This window comes from Mustela erminea, chromosome 6, assembly GCF_009829155.1.
Source record: "Mustela erminea isolate mMusErm1 chromosome 6, mMusErm1.Pri, whole genome shotgun sequence".
In the NCBI taxonomy this organism is placed as follows: domain Eukaryota; kingdom Metazoa; phylum Chordata; class Mammalia; order Carnivora; family Mustelidae; genus Mustela; species Mustela erminea.
Genome location: NC_045619.1, coordinates 81,040,125 through 81,053,964, shown reverse-complemented (window position 1 = coordinate 81,053,964; position 13,840 = coordinate 81,040,125). Strand labels below are relative to the sequence as shown.

Here is a 13,840-nt window from a genome sequence, read left to right as displayed (position 1 = left end):
TAAAACATGAGGGAACATAGCAAGCCAAATTCAACAATATCCAAAATGGTAACAGATTAATTACATCACAAACAAGTTGGGGTCCTAGGAATTCTAGGTTAGATACAATTTGCAAATAAATTATGTTACATTAACAAAATAAAGGGGAAAAATCATATGATCATTTCAATAAATGCAGACAAACTCAACCTCCACGATAATTTAAACAACACTAGTAATAAACTAGAAATGGTTTACTGATAAAAAGTTTCTAAAAATCTTATATATATCATGCATAGTGGTACAGTGCTGAAAACTTTCTCTTGAAATAAAAAACAAGAGCAAGTTATCTGCTTTCATTCTATATCTATCCCACATTGAATTGGAGAGTATATAAAGATACTTTTACGAGCAAGTAACAGAATATACAATTAGATATGGATTAAATAATGAAAATTTCCTGTCTAACATAACAGGAACTCTGATAAAAACTTCCTGGATTTTCCCAGTGGCTTAGGGATGTCATCAAGGACCCAAGTTCTTTCTGCTTTGTCCCTCTCACGTTGGCTCTTGGGCTTGTCTTTTCATAGTTCACAGATTGGCTGCCACAGAGAAACAGAACAATATTTGCCAAAAAAGAATTGCATTGCCTCCCATTCTCTATTTAAAAGGAAGGAAAACTTGTCCTAGAATATTTCTGGCAGACTTTCTTCACATCCTATTGGACAGGATTGGATCACAGGCCAATACCTAACTTCAAGGGTAGCCAGGAGAATAGTTGGTATTCTAGGCTTCTGTAGGGGTGTGAAGGCCCTGTCAAGAGAAAAAGGCAGAGGAGAATAGGTAGAGAATGTTTTTGTTTAAGGAACAATAGTTTCTGCCATAGATAGCTTAAATAACTCACTTAAGGTCACATTTCTTTTTTCTTTTTTTTTAAATTTTTTTTATTTATTTGACAGAGAGAGATCACAAGTGGGCAGAGAGGCAAGCAGAGAGAGAGAGAGGAGGAAGCAGGCTTCCTGCAGAGCAGAGAGCCTGATGTGGGACTCGATCCCAGGACCCTGAGATCATGACCCGAGCCGAAGGCGGAGGCTTAACCCACTGAGCCACCCAGGTGCCCCAAGGTCACATTTCTTTTTAAATGGTAAAGCTAGGATTTGAACCCAGGCAGCCTGACTCCAGAGACCACACTGAATGGCCATACAGTCTCGACTTGCGTATGACTTTAAAAGCAATGAATTTTAACTATAACTTAATTCTTACCCCAGAACCTATAAAATAACCTGGGTACACTGACTCTTAGTGCCACCCTCAAAGTCTTTGTTATACTCTATTACAGTATTCACAGGAATTAGTTGACAAGTTTTGAGAACCTTAAGTAAGCTAAAATTCATCTGTTTTCCAGAGAAAAACCTTAATTTCACATAGAATTCTTTAGAAATAATTATTTATAACATTTGGGAATTTGAAAATCAATCTATTATGTGTGTTTGAAAGAATGTGAGAACAGCTCATCAACTCTGAAAAGAAGTAATATGCATACAAATCACATAAAAGGTTCATAATAAGAAGATTAAGTATCACTAAGCAGAAAAAGAAACATGAAATACAAGGGCACATTTAAAAATAAAATGGGTACATCTTAAAATAAATCTTTTCAGCAAAGTTAAAACAGTAAAATATGCTTATGTAGGGAAAAAGTTGTAAAACTGTGAAATCATATTTTCACTTCACAGTACATTTAATATTATATGCATACTATTACATTATAACAGAATAATTATACCTATTTATCACCTATTGTAATAAAAGGAGATATAATTGATTTAAAATGTCCTTAAGTAGTTTTAATTATATAAACAAAAATTAGCTTTTATAAGCATGTGCGTGTGGGTGTGTGTGTTTAGAATTGGTAAACAAAGTAACTTTGTGAAATTAACTTACCCTTGGCTCTAATCATTACTATCAGATCAGAGTCTTGTGAGTTCCATATTCTGTGGTTGTATTTTTATATATAAAAAAAGAGAGCATGTAATGCTATTTTTTTTCCAGCTTCCAGCCCAACCTGGACCATATTTTATTTTCACTTTCTATGTGGGTACATTTATGGTTCACAAGTCAAAAATGACCATTCACAGTCCTATGCTATCTATCCCCAAAAGGCATTGGCCAGGCTTGTGTAGGATGAGGGAAATTGAGGTCAAGGCAGCAGGACCACCTGTATCTGGATCTTTTGTGGGTAATCTACTACCATCATGGGTATAGTGCTGGAGTCTGGAGGCCTCAGAGTGAACAAAGGGGAGAATTCAATCAATTACAATTCTATTACCCTTTGACAACAGTTCTAGGTACTCTGGAAATTACGAGCCACCCCATATTTGCAGTTCAACAGCTCATAATCTATGGGGGAGAAGTAATTATACATAAATGAATAGATAACTGGCAGATTATACTAGGCAATTATAGAAGCATCTGGAGAGAAGAATCCTCACTGGGTAAGAATATGGGCAAGTTTCAGGGCACCTGGAAGACTCGGTTAAGCTTCTACCTTCAGCTCAAGTCATGATCCCAGGATCCTGGGATGGAGCCCCACGTCAGGATCCCTGCCCATCTTCCCGGTTTGTAGACATTCTCTCATTACATATGGCTGAGAGAAAAACCATCTCTCTTGAGTCTCTTTTCAGTTACGCTTATGCCATTCATGAGGATAGCACTTTTAAGACCTGATTACCTCTCAAAGTCTCCTTCACCTGACACCGCCCCACATGAATTTGGGGGGAGGACACATTCAGTCCATAACACCCCTAATAGCAAGCGTGCAACTCTCTATAGAGTACCACAACTCCTATATTTTAACTGAGTTCCTCAAACACTCTAAATTTAATAATTCTTTGATTCCATGGGGGGTTTGAATTCATTGATCCATAAATGGAAGCCTGTATCTTCCTCTCCCCTTCATCCATTTTACCTAACATCCCACACCCTCCCTTCTGGCAACATTGAGTTTATTTTCTACACTTAGAGTTCTGGTTCTGCTTTTTGTTTATTCATTCTTAGATTCAATTTGTATGTGGAGTCATATGGTATTTTTCTTTCTCAGTCTGACCTATCTCCCTTGGCAAAATACCCTCTGGGTCCATCTATATTGTCTCTAATGGCACAATCTCATCCTTTTTTATGGCTGTATACTATTCCATTGTGTATACATACATATATGTACATTTTCCTTATCTATTCATTTGCTGGTGGACACTTAGGTTGCTAACATATCCTGGTTATCGTAAATAATACTGCAATAAACACAGGAGTGCATGTATCTTTTCAAATTAGTGTTTTTTTTTTTCCTTCTTCTTCTTTTTTTTTTTTTTGGTAAATACCCAGTAGTGGTCCAGTTTCATCTTTTACATGTAGCTTTCCAGTTTTCCCAGCATCATTTGTGGAAAACACTGGTTTTTTTTTTCCTCTATTGTATATTTTTGCTTCTTTTGTCATTAATTAACCAACCATGTAATCATGGCTTTATTTCTAGGGTCTCTATTCTGTTTTATTGATGGTCTGTGTCCATTTTTGTGCCAATACCGTACTGTTTTTATTACTAAAGCTTTGTAGTATATCTTGAAATCTGGTATTGTGATACCTCCAGCTTTGTTCTTTTTTCTCAAAATTGCTTTGCCTCTGCAGGGTCTTCTGTGGTTCGATATAAATTTTAGTATTATTTGTTCTAGTTTTGCGAAAGATGCTGTTTGTGTTTTGATAAGAATTGCAGTGACTGTAGAATGCTTTGGTTAATAAGGACATTTCGACAATAATAACTTTAATAATCCAAAAGCATGAACTATATCTCCGTTTGTTTGTTTCATCTTCAATTTTTTTCATCAGTGTTTTATAGTTTTTGAAGTACAGGTCTTTTACCTCTTTGATTAACTTTACTCCTAGGTGTCTTAGCCTTTTTGGGGGAATTGTAAATGGAGCTCTCTTTTTGTCACTTGGCGTAGTGTATTGAAACACTACTGGGGCCCGCGTATCTGCGACCCTAGCTGAGAGTTGGAGGATCTCAGTCTGGCGACTTGGTGCATCCTTCCACACGGGACTTTGATGAGAAAAGTTTTGATGGCCAAGGCTGCAGAGAAAAGTGAAGAAAGGTAAAGAGTGAGGGTGGCCCCCAGGAAACGTCATCAGAATGCACCGGAAGTGGCCCAATACTGAAGCATGTGATGCACCATGCATTTTCTCAGAAGATGGCCGGAGTTTGATGCCCATCTTCCGGGAGCCCAACAGGCGGAGGCATCTGTGAGGGCCTTCCTGAAGCGCAGCATGCCCCACACGAGCCAGCAAACCTGCGAGGACTAACTGCAACGCAAGACTGTGGTCTTGGAGTACTCCACTCACCAAAAGAGAAAAGAGAAGGGAAAAAAAAAAATCCAAACACCGTTCTGCCAGGCAGAGGAGGGAGATGCACCTTTTTGAAACTGAGCCAGAGCAGCAGAGCTACGGTCTTCTCGCCCTCTAAGAGAACTCTGAAAACAGTACCACCAGGACCTGTGCAGTAGTCTCAACCCAGGCACGCAGCCACAGATGATTCAGGCCAAGCTCTTAAAGGCAGATCTTCGTGGGGCTCTTGTTTAAGTCACAAAATCCAAATGCACCTCCTATGTGGGTGTTACAGGAATCCTTCTACAGGAAACAAAGCACGTTTTCAAAATCCTCACCAAAGACCGCCTGAAGGTTATCCCCAAACTAAACTGTGCATACACAATAAACACTGATAGCTTCATTTCCAACATTTATGGAAGCAAATTCCAGCTTCTGTCAAGTTAGCGATCTGCCAAGAAATTCAAAGCAAAGGGAATAGTTGATCTGTGAGCTCTTTGCTGTGGAGACGATTGTTTGTGACCCCAAGGACTGGGCGCAACTTAGTGCCTGTCTCTCAGCCAAAAGATGGCCAGGCTGGTTCTGGTTCTAGACCACCCCTGACCCATTAACAACAGAGTTAAGAACAATTCATCATCCGGGATGAAATGTGTGGTACTGAGCAAATAAATCAGGGAATGGAGGGATGTATATGTTTCTAGGTTATGATGGGTGTGTATTGCTCCCATGAGAGAAAAGCATTGTAGAATCAGCACAGGTGGACCTGACTAGTGACATTATTAGGTTCTTATCTCTTTTTCATCCTTTTCTGTGTCTCCTGAGTGTTCTGTTAATGAATCCATTGTTTATGTGATTAAAAAAAAACACACACGTAGGCACACACACACACACACACAAACCCTTCTAATTTCTGGGTGTCAATTTTGTATCATGCTACTTAATTTATTATTTCTAGTAGCTTTTTGGTGAAGTTTCAGGATTTTTTAATGTATAGTATCATGCTATCTGTAAATAGTAGCAGTTTAACTTTTTATCAGTATGGACACATGTTACTTCTTTTTCTTGTCTAACTGCTATAGCTAGAACTTCCAGTATTTTGTTGAATACAAGTGGTGGGAGTGGACATCATTGTCTTGTCCTTGACCTTAGGGGAAAAGCTCTGTTTTTCACTACTGAGTTTGATGTTAGCTGTGGACTTTTCGTGTATGACTTTATTATGTCAAAGAATGTTCCCTCTAACCCCACTTTGTTGAGAGTTTTTATCATGACTGGATGTTGAATGTTGTTAAATGGGTTTTCTGCATCTATAGTAATGATCATATGATTCTTATAGTTTGTTTTTTTGATGTAACACATGACATTGATTTGCAAATATTCTTGCATCCCTGGAATAAATCCCACCTGGTTGTGGTGAATGATCTTTTTAATATTTTATTGTATGTACTTTGCTAATATTTGAGGATTTTTGTATCTATGTTCATGAGATATTGGCCCATAGTTCTCTTTTCTGTTGTTGTGTATTTGCAGGAGGTGCTACTTTAGGTAACTACCTTTTGACCCCACCACAATGTCCCTCACTCTATGAAAGCGGAGGATTAAGGCCCAGACTGTGGAGAATAGCTGCAGAGTGACATGGACTGTCATCCATCCAACCCCCATCAGTGAGTTACCCTGAATAAAACTCTATTTCAATAGTATGAGGTGGCCTTCTTCATTTTTTGGCCTTAAAGTACCTTTTCAGTCTGGCAGATACTTCATTGTCCCTTATCCTCCTAACATTTTCCCGCTGAAAAATCTCCTAACCAGTTTATGTCTGTTCTCATAGTCTTTGCCATTCTGCCTGTTGAAAGATTAATTGTCCATTTCTCTATATAAAACCAACTGAACTTGTTGTACATGGACCCAAATAACCCAACTGGGCAGATGAAGATTTTCTCACCTACTCTGAGACTTACCTCCTAACAATTATCCCTTCTTTCTCCTGAAATATCACATTTTCCTTTACAATAAATTATTTTTCAGTCTATGAGCATGTTATAATAGCTTCTTTAGAAAACAAAAACCCTCACACAACCCTGTTCAGATACTATTCTATTACTCTGCTCCCCTTTATAGTAAAACTCCTCAAGAGATTTCCTTAAATGTATTGTTGCTCTCTCTTCATCTTCTATATTCTTTTAACCCATTCCAATAAGGCTTTCATTTTCATGACTGGACTAAAATAATAATTGTTAATATTCTCATTAATCTCAATTTTGCCCAATCTAATAATCCATTTTATTTAAAAAATGTATTTACTATTTAAAAATTAAAGAAAAAAATTAGGCAGGAGAGTTTGGTCTGGAAGAGCAGTATGGTACTGGCACAAAACCAGACACATAGATCAAAGGAATAGAAACAGAGAACCCATAAATGGACTCTCAACTCTATGGTCAACTAATATTGCACAAAGCAGGAAAGACAATCCAAAGGAAAAAAACACTCTCTTCAACAAATGGTGTTGGGAAAATTGGACAGCCACATGTAGAAGAATGAAACTGGGTCATTTCCTTATACCATATATCAAAATAGACTCAAAATGGACGAAGGACCTAAATGTGAGACAAGAATCCATTAAAATCCTAGAGAACACAGGCAACAACCTCTTTCTTCTTGGCTGTAGCAACATCTGATAAAGGCAAGGGAGACAAAGACAAAAATGAGCTATTGTGACTTCCTCAAGATAGAAACCTTTTGCACAGCAAACAGTTAACAAAACCAAAAGACAACTGACAGAGTAGAAGATATTTGCAAATGACATAGCAGATAAAGGGCTACTATCCAAAATCTATAAAGAATTGATAAAACTCAACAACCAAAGAACAAATAATCCAATCAAGAAATGGGCAGAAGACTTGAACACACATTTCTCCAAAGAAGACATAGAAACGACCAACAGGCACATGAAAAAATGCTCAAACTCATTTGGCATCAGGGAAAGAGAAATCAAAACATCAATGCGATACCACCTCATACCAGTCAGAACAGCTAAAATTAACAAGTCAGGAAACAACACATTTGGCAAGGATGTGGAAAAAGGGGAACCCTCCTACACTGCTGGTAGGAATGCAAGGTGGTGCGGCCACTCTGGAAAACAGTACGGAGGTTCCTTAAAAAGTTGAAAATAGAGCTATTGTATGCCCAAGCAACTGCACTACTGGGTATTTACCCCAAAGATACAAATGTAGTGACCCAAAAGGGCACCTGCACCCCAGTGTTTATAGCAGCAATGTCCACAAGAGCCAAACTATGGAAAGAGTCCAGATGTACATTGAAAGATGAATGAATAAAGAAGATGTTGTGTATACATACAAACACACACACACACACACACACACACACAAAGGATTACTACTCAGCCATCAAAAAAAAAAAAAAAAAGGAAATCTTGCAGTTTGCAATGATGTGGATGGGACTAAATGGTATTATGCTAAGCAAGATAAACCAATCAGAAAAAGACAACTATCATATGATCTCACTTATATGTGGAATTTAAGAAACAAAACAGACCCATAGGAAAGAGAGGGAAAAAATGAAACAAGATGAAATCAGAGAGGGAGATAAACCATAAGAGACCCTTAATCATAGGAAACAAGCAGGGTTGCTGGAGGGGAGGTGGATGGGGGATGGGGTAATGGGGTGACAGACATTAAAGAGGGTACGTGACATAATGAGCACTGGGCATTATATAAGACTGATGAATCACTGACCTCTACCTCAGAAACCAATAATATATACTAATTAATTGAATTAAATTTAAAAAATGAAAAGAATATTTATATGAAAAAAAACCAGAAGAGCCTTGATACTCAATGTGATCAACGAACAATCAGGATCTGCATTTCCTGGAATCATATTTAAAATGTAGACTCTCGGGCCCATGCCTGACCTTGAGAAAACTCTCTGAGCCTTAGTCCATTTATCTATAAAACAGGTAATTGTCAATTCTTGATCCTCATCTTATTCAATCTTACTGCAGCAGCTGACTAGTTGATTCTCCTTCCTTGTTGAATCACTTTCTTTTCTTGGCTCTGGGATACCACCTGCTCCTGGTTTTTCCACCATCAAGTTTTTCTAAGTCTCTTGCTAAATCCTCTCCTACTTTGTGATCTCTAAAAATGTTTGAGTGACCATGGCATCCTTTTTGATTATTGTTCTAGCCAGTGTGAACACACAGGTTATAAATGTTTCCAAGATGTGATCCCTGGAAGTTCTTACTCATTACCTGTAGCTTCAGGCAGCTTTGTCTGCCTTTTCAAGTGTACAGATATTATATTTTGGGGGGTGAGCAATGACATGAAAAAAGGTTGGAAAACACTATCCTGAAATATCTCACTTAATTGTATGCTTTTCAATACCACTTATGTTGCTGATTTCCAAATTTATATATTGAGCTTTAACTCTCCCTTGAACTCCAAACACCTGTACTGAATGCCCTAAGTAATATTCCTACCTGAATGTCTAATAGGCATCCCAAACTAATAATACCTCGAAGTGATTTCATAGCACCTCAGAGCACCTCACGGCACTCAGATAAAATTAAAAGTAGTAATCCTGGACTCCTAGTCCATCAGTAGATGTAGAAGCTAAATTCAAAGTAGTCCTCAAATATGACCATTTCTTATTGCCACTATTATCTCAATCCTAGTCCATGCCACTGTTATCCCTCATTTGGATAGCTTCAGTTCTCTTTCAACTCCCTTACTTAGAGGCTAGAATTTTATCATATAAACCAAATCATGTAATTTTCCTGTTTTGACCTTCCATTGGCTGCATTTCACACTTAGAATAAAACTGGGAGTTCTCTGATGACCTATTAAGCTATAAATGACCAGGTTCTAGGCTATTTCCCCAACAGCATTTCCAATATCTCCAAACTCTTCATGTCCCATCCACACTGGTCTCTTTACTATTCTTAAAAACCAAGTGTGCACTCACCTCTAGCCTTGTACTTGCTGATCCTCAGCTTCAAACCCTCTTTTGTAGATATTTTCATGCCTCATGCCCTCGCCTCATTTAAATTTTTGCCAAAATATCACTACCTCCTTAGAAAGGTCTTTTTGAAAATCCCAGCCAAAATAAAATTACACTCTGTTCTCTCACTCTCCTTTGTTATCTTTATAGCGGTTTATCTAACTACCAATAGAACTTATGTTTATTGTTTGTTTTCTCTCTACCCTGGGGAAAGAAAGTTCTACGAGAAAAGGCAAGCACTAGTTTTGTTTACTCCTGAGTCCTTAAAACCTAGAGCAATATCAGGCATACAGATGCTCAGTAAATACTCATTTAATTAATTCTGAATAAAGAAATGTTGGAAAGGTGTATGATACACTGACATGGTGATGTGGTTGAAGAAAAGAGAGATAAGTAAGAAATATGGCTGGGATGCTCACAATAATTCAGGTCAGAGATACAAATCAGTGCTAAAAAATGCCTTGGGAATTTTTTTTTGTAAGAAGAATATATACACACACACATACAGAGAGAGAGAGAGAGAGAAGCAATGTATATATAGGTACATTGTGTATATATATGTATACATATATATGTATACACACACACACACACACACATATATATATACATATTTTCCTTCCAGCAAAAAAAAATTATACACCACACACGTGTGTGTATATATATAATTTTTAATAAAAATTTTAATTAAAATTTTTTATAAAAAATAATTTTTTATAAAAAATTTTATAAAACATTAAAAATTTTTATAAAAAATTTATATATATACACACACACGTGTATGTGTGTATGTATGTGTGTGTATAATTTTTTTTTGCTGGAAGGAAAATCCAAAAAGAATCATTTTAATGGCCTCTTGTGAGTACAAAATGTATCTTTAAAAAGTTTAAAGTTCAATGACTCTCCTAGATCTCTAATTCTTCTACCTCATTTACCCTGGCTGTTAGAGTATCCAGTTTAGACTGCATCTCATTCATAGCATTTTTAAGTTCATCCTGATTAGATCTCATTTTTGCCCTTATTCTATATTGTCACTAATGCTTTTCTCAAGCCTAGCTATTGACTTCATAACTGCTACCCTGAAGTCTGTCTCTGACATCTTGCTCTATCCATATCCAAGCCCTGGGTGTTATATGCAACTAATTATTCATTGAATACTATATCAAAAACTAATGATATACTATATGTTGGCCAACTGAATAGAATAAAAAAAATAAAGTCAATAGTTCACATTAAAAAAAGATAGTTCAATAAATCATTATTAAATGGCATTCAGGATGTTAACTGATCATTTTACTCAGGATATATTTATTGCTACCTATAATGTGGCACATGCAGAGAGTGATATAAGCTCCTTCTTTGAGAAAGAAAAAATACAAAAGCAGAAATATTCATCTTCCTTTAAGAACCAAATCAACTTTAAGTAAAGTAAGACAATGAGAAAAAAAAGTAAGACAATGAAAATAATTACTTGAACTAAACAGTATTTGTTTAATTCAGATACCTTTTTACAAAACGTCTCTGTGTTAAGGAGGTTAAATTCGGTTAGCTAACGAAATTTGACTGGTCTGTGCTTGCTTTTTTTTTTTTTTTTTTAAAGATTTTATTTATTTATTTGACAGACAGAGATCACAAGTAGGCAGAGGGAGAGGAGGAAGCAGACTGCCTGCTGAGCAGAGATCCCGATTAGGGGCTCGATTCCAGGACCCTGGGATCACAACCTGAGCAGAAGATAGAGGCCCTAACCCACTGAGCCACCCAGGCGCGCCTGGTCTGTGCTTTCGTATAAGCAACATACTTCTTTAAGTTTCCTGCCACTGAAAATAAAGAAAAGAGGACTTATTTTATTAGGTGGTATTATCATTATTACAGCTTGTCTTTGATGAAATGTGTTTCTTATTTCTTTATGGATATCAAGATTTGAGAAACATGAACAGTAATAAAAAGTAGTAACAATAGCTAGTGTAACAGTAATAGTTTGTTATGTTTATGACTTACTGATTCAGAAACAATGAAATTTAACATACATTACTTAAAAAATTTAAACAGTTATTTTTCTGCCTACAATTAAACTTTTTATTTTCCACACGCTGAAAGTTTTGCAATTCAATATATTTGGAACATCAATTTGATTTCCTGATACAGCTCTTTGTAGAAAATTTATATTAAATAAAAAATGTGGTTATGAGTTTCAAAACATAAAACTCAATGCTAAGCTCTGTTTATTTTCTTCTGCAACACAGGCAATGTACTAACTTTTAGGAATGAACAGAACAATTGACTGACTCAATCTCATGTACACAAAGCTTATTCAGGTAGAGAGGACAGCCATTAAATTAAAAAGAAATTATTTAATTATACTTAAAGAAAATCCTCAGAGTACTCTGAAAGTAAGTAATGGGAGTATAACCTTGACTGGCTATGAGACTAGGGCATTCAGAGAAAGTTTTCTGAGGAAGAGACATTCAAGCTGAGACCAAAAAGACAAGTGGGCATTTTCTAAATGAGGCTCAGACAGAGAAGAGGTTTTCTGGCAGAAGGAATAATATGTGCAAAGGCTCAGAGTTGGGAAGGAACATGATACTCTTGAGGAACAGACAAAGAGCAGTAAGTTGGAGAAAGCGACTGAGATAAGACTGGCAAAATTGTCATGGGTCAGATTAACTTGGGCTTTGAAGAACATGTTAATGATCTTAGATCTTATTCTATTCTTAGAAAAGAAAAATAAAACTACTGAAGAGTTTTAAGCTGGGGATTTCTAGAACTAGACTTATATTCCATGAAAAGATTAATTTGACTCTTGGTAGAAAATAAAGTATTTCCACTTTTGGTGATATGGGAAAACCAAATACAGGCACACCTCACTTAGTTGTGTTTCCTTCTACTGTACTTAATAGATTAATAGATATTCCTTTTTTTTTTTTTTTTTTTACAAGTTGAAAGTTCAAGACTTCAGTGGAGGAATAACTGCAGAGGTGGTAGAAATGGCAAAGATTCTGGAATTAGAAGTGGAGCCTGAATATGTCACTGAAATTCCTGTAATCATGATAAAACTTTAGTGGATGAGTAATTCCTTTTTATAGATGTGTAAAGAAAGTGGTTTCCAAATTTGTAAGAACTTCACTGTGGATAAAACATTATTAAACAGCATTACATGCTACAGAGATATTTTTCATGAAAGAAGAGTCAATTGACACAGCAAACTTCAAGGTTGTCTTATTTTAAGAAACTGCCACGGTCACCCCAACCTTCAGCAACCACTACTTTGATTAGTCAGCAACCATTGACACTGTGATAAGACCCTTCACCAGAAAGAAGACGATTCACTAAAAGCTCAGATGATGGTTAGCATTTTTAGCAATAAAGTGTTTTTAAATTAAGATATGGACATTTTTTGAGACATAATATTATTGAACACATAATAGACACAGTATAGTGTAAACATAACTTTCATATGCACTGGGAAACCAAAAAGTCACTTGACTCATTTTATTATAACATTCACTTTTTTGTGTTATCTGGAACTAAAGCCACAATACATCTGAGATATGCCTATAAAATAAAAACAAAACCTACAAAATAATAAAAAAATTACGCATAAAATATGGCATTTTTCTTTTAAAATATATAGCTCAGGTTTCAGTTTGAATTCTTCAATATGCATCTTCCCAAGACCTCATCTTGACAGGGCTGGAAAAACTGGCAGAAGTAGCCACAAAGTATCTCTACAGTGACACACATGAAAGTCAGATAACAGTGGATTTCTATAAGACACAACTGCATTAAAAATGACTTCATGGTATGCTTGGGTGGCTCAGGTGGTTAAGCATCCCACTCTTGATTTTGGCTCAGGCCATGATCTCACAAGATCAAGCCCCACATTGGTTAAGATTCTCTTTCTCCCTCTTCCTCTGCCACCCCCATTCTTGCATGCTCTCTATCTCTGCCTCTAAATAAAAAAATGACTTCACAACCCAAAACTGCAAAACATAACTAAACAATATAAAAGCAAATTTCATGTGATAGAAAAAATAACCGGTATAGGTCTTTATGATCTTCAGATAACAAATTATTGATGGAACTAACAAGATATGCTTAAATTGCTTAGAAATATTTTAAAAAATTAAATAATTAAAATATGAGAAAAGATCAATATCTTATTAAAAATGGCCAGGAAAATTTGAAGGGAGAACTAGTAAAACATCTAAAATTAAACCTGAAAGTATAATAATTTAAATTAAAAATTCACTAGCTAATATTAAATAGCAAATTCAACAGCTAAAGGGAGAAACAGTCTCTGGAATATAGAGATAAATTATTTACCTAATTACCTAATCAACTGAAGTGATGAAAAGATTTAAAAAATTGCATAAGAGAAAATAGGGCCGAAAATTGGTAGAATTGTTCTAATAGGATTTTAGAAGAGCCTAGAAAATGGATGAAAGAGAAGTAATATTTAAAAAGATAATAGCTGGGC

General features: G+C 36.1%; 1 pseudogene; it reads left to right on the top strand.

Moving 5' to 3' along the window:
- Nucleotides 1–2,234: 2,234 nt before the first annotated feature.
- Nucleotides 2,235–12,523, top strand: LOC116593532 (annotated as a pseudogene).
- The last annotated feature ends 1,317 nt before the right edge of the window (nucleotides 12,524–13,840 follow it).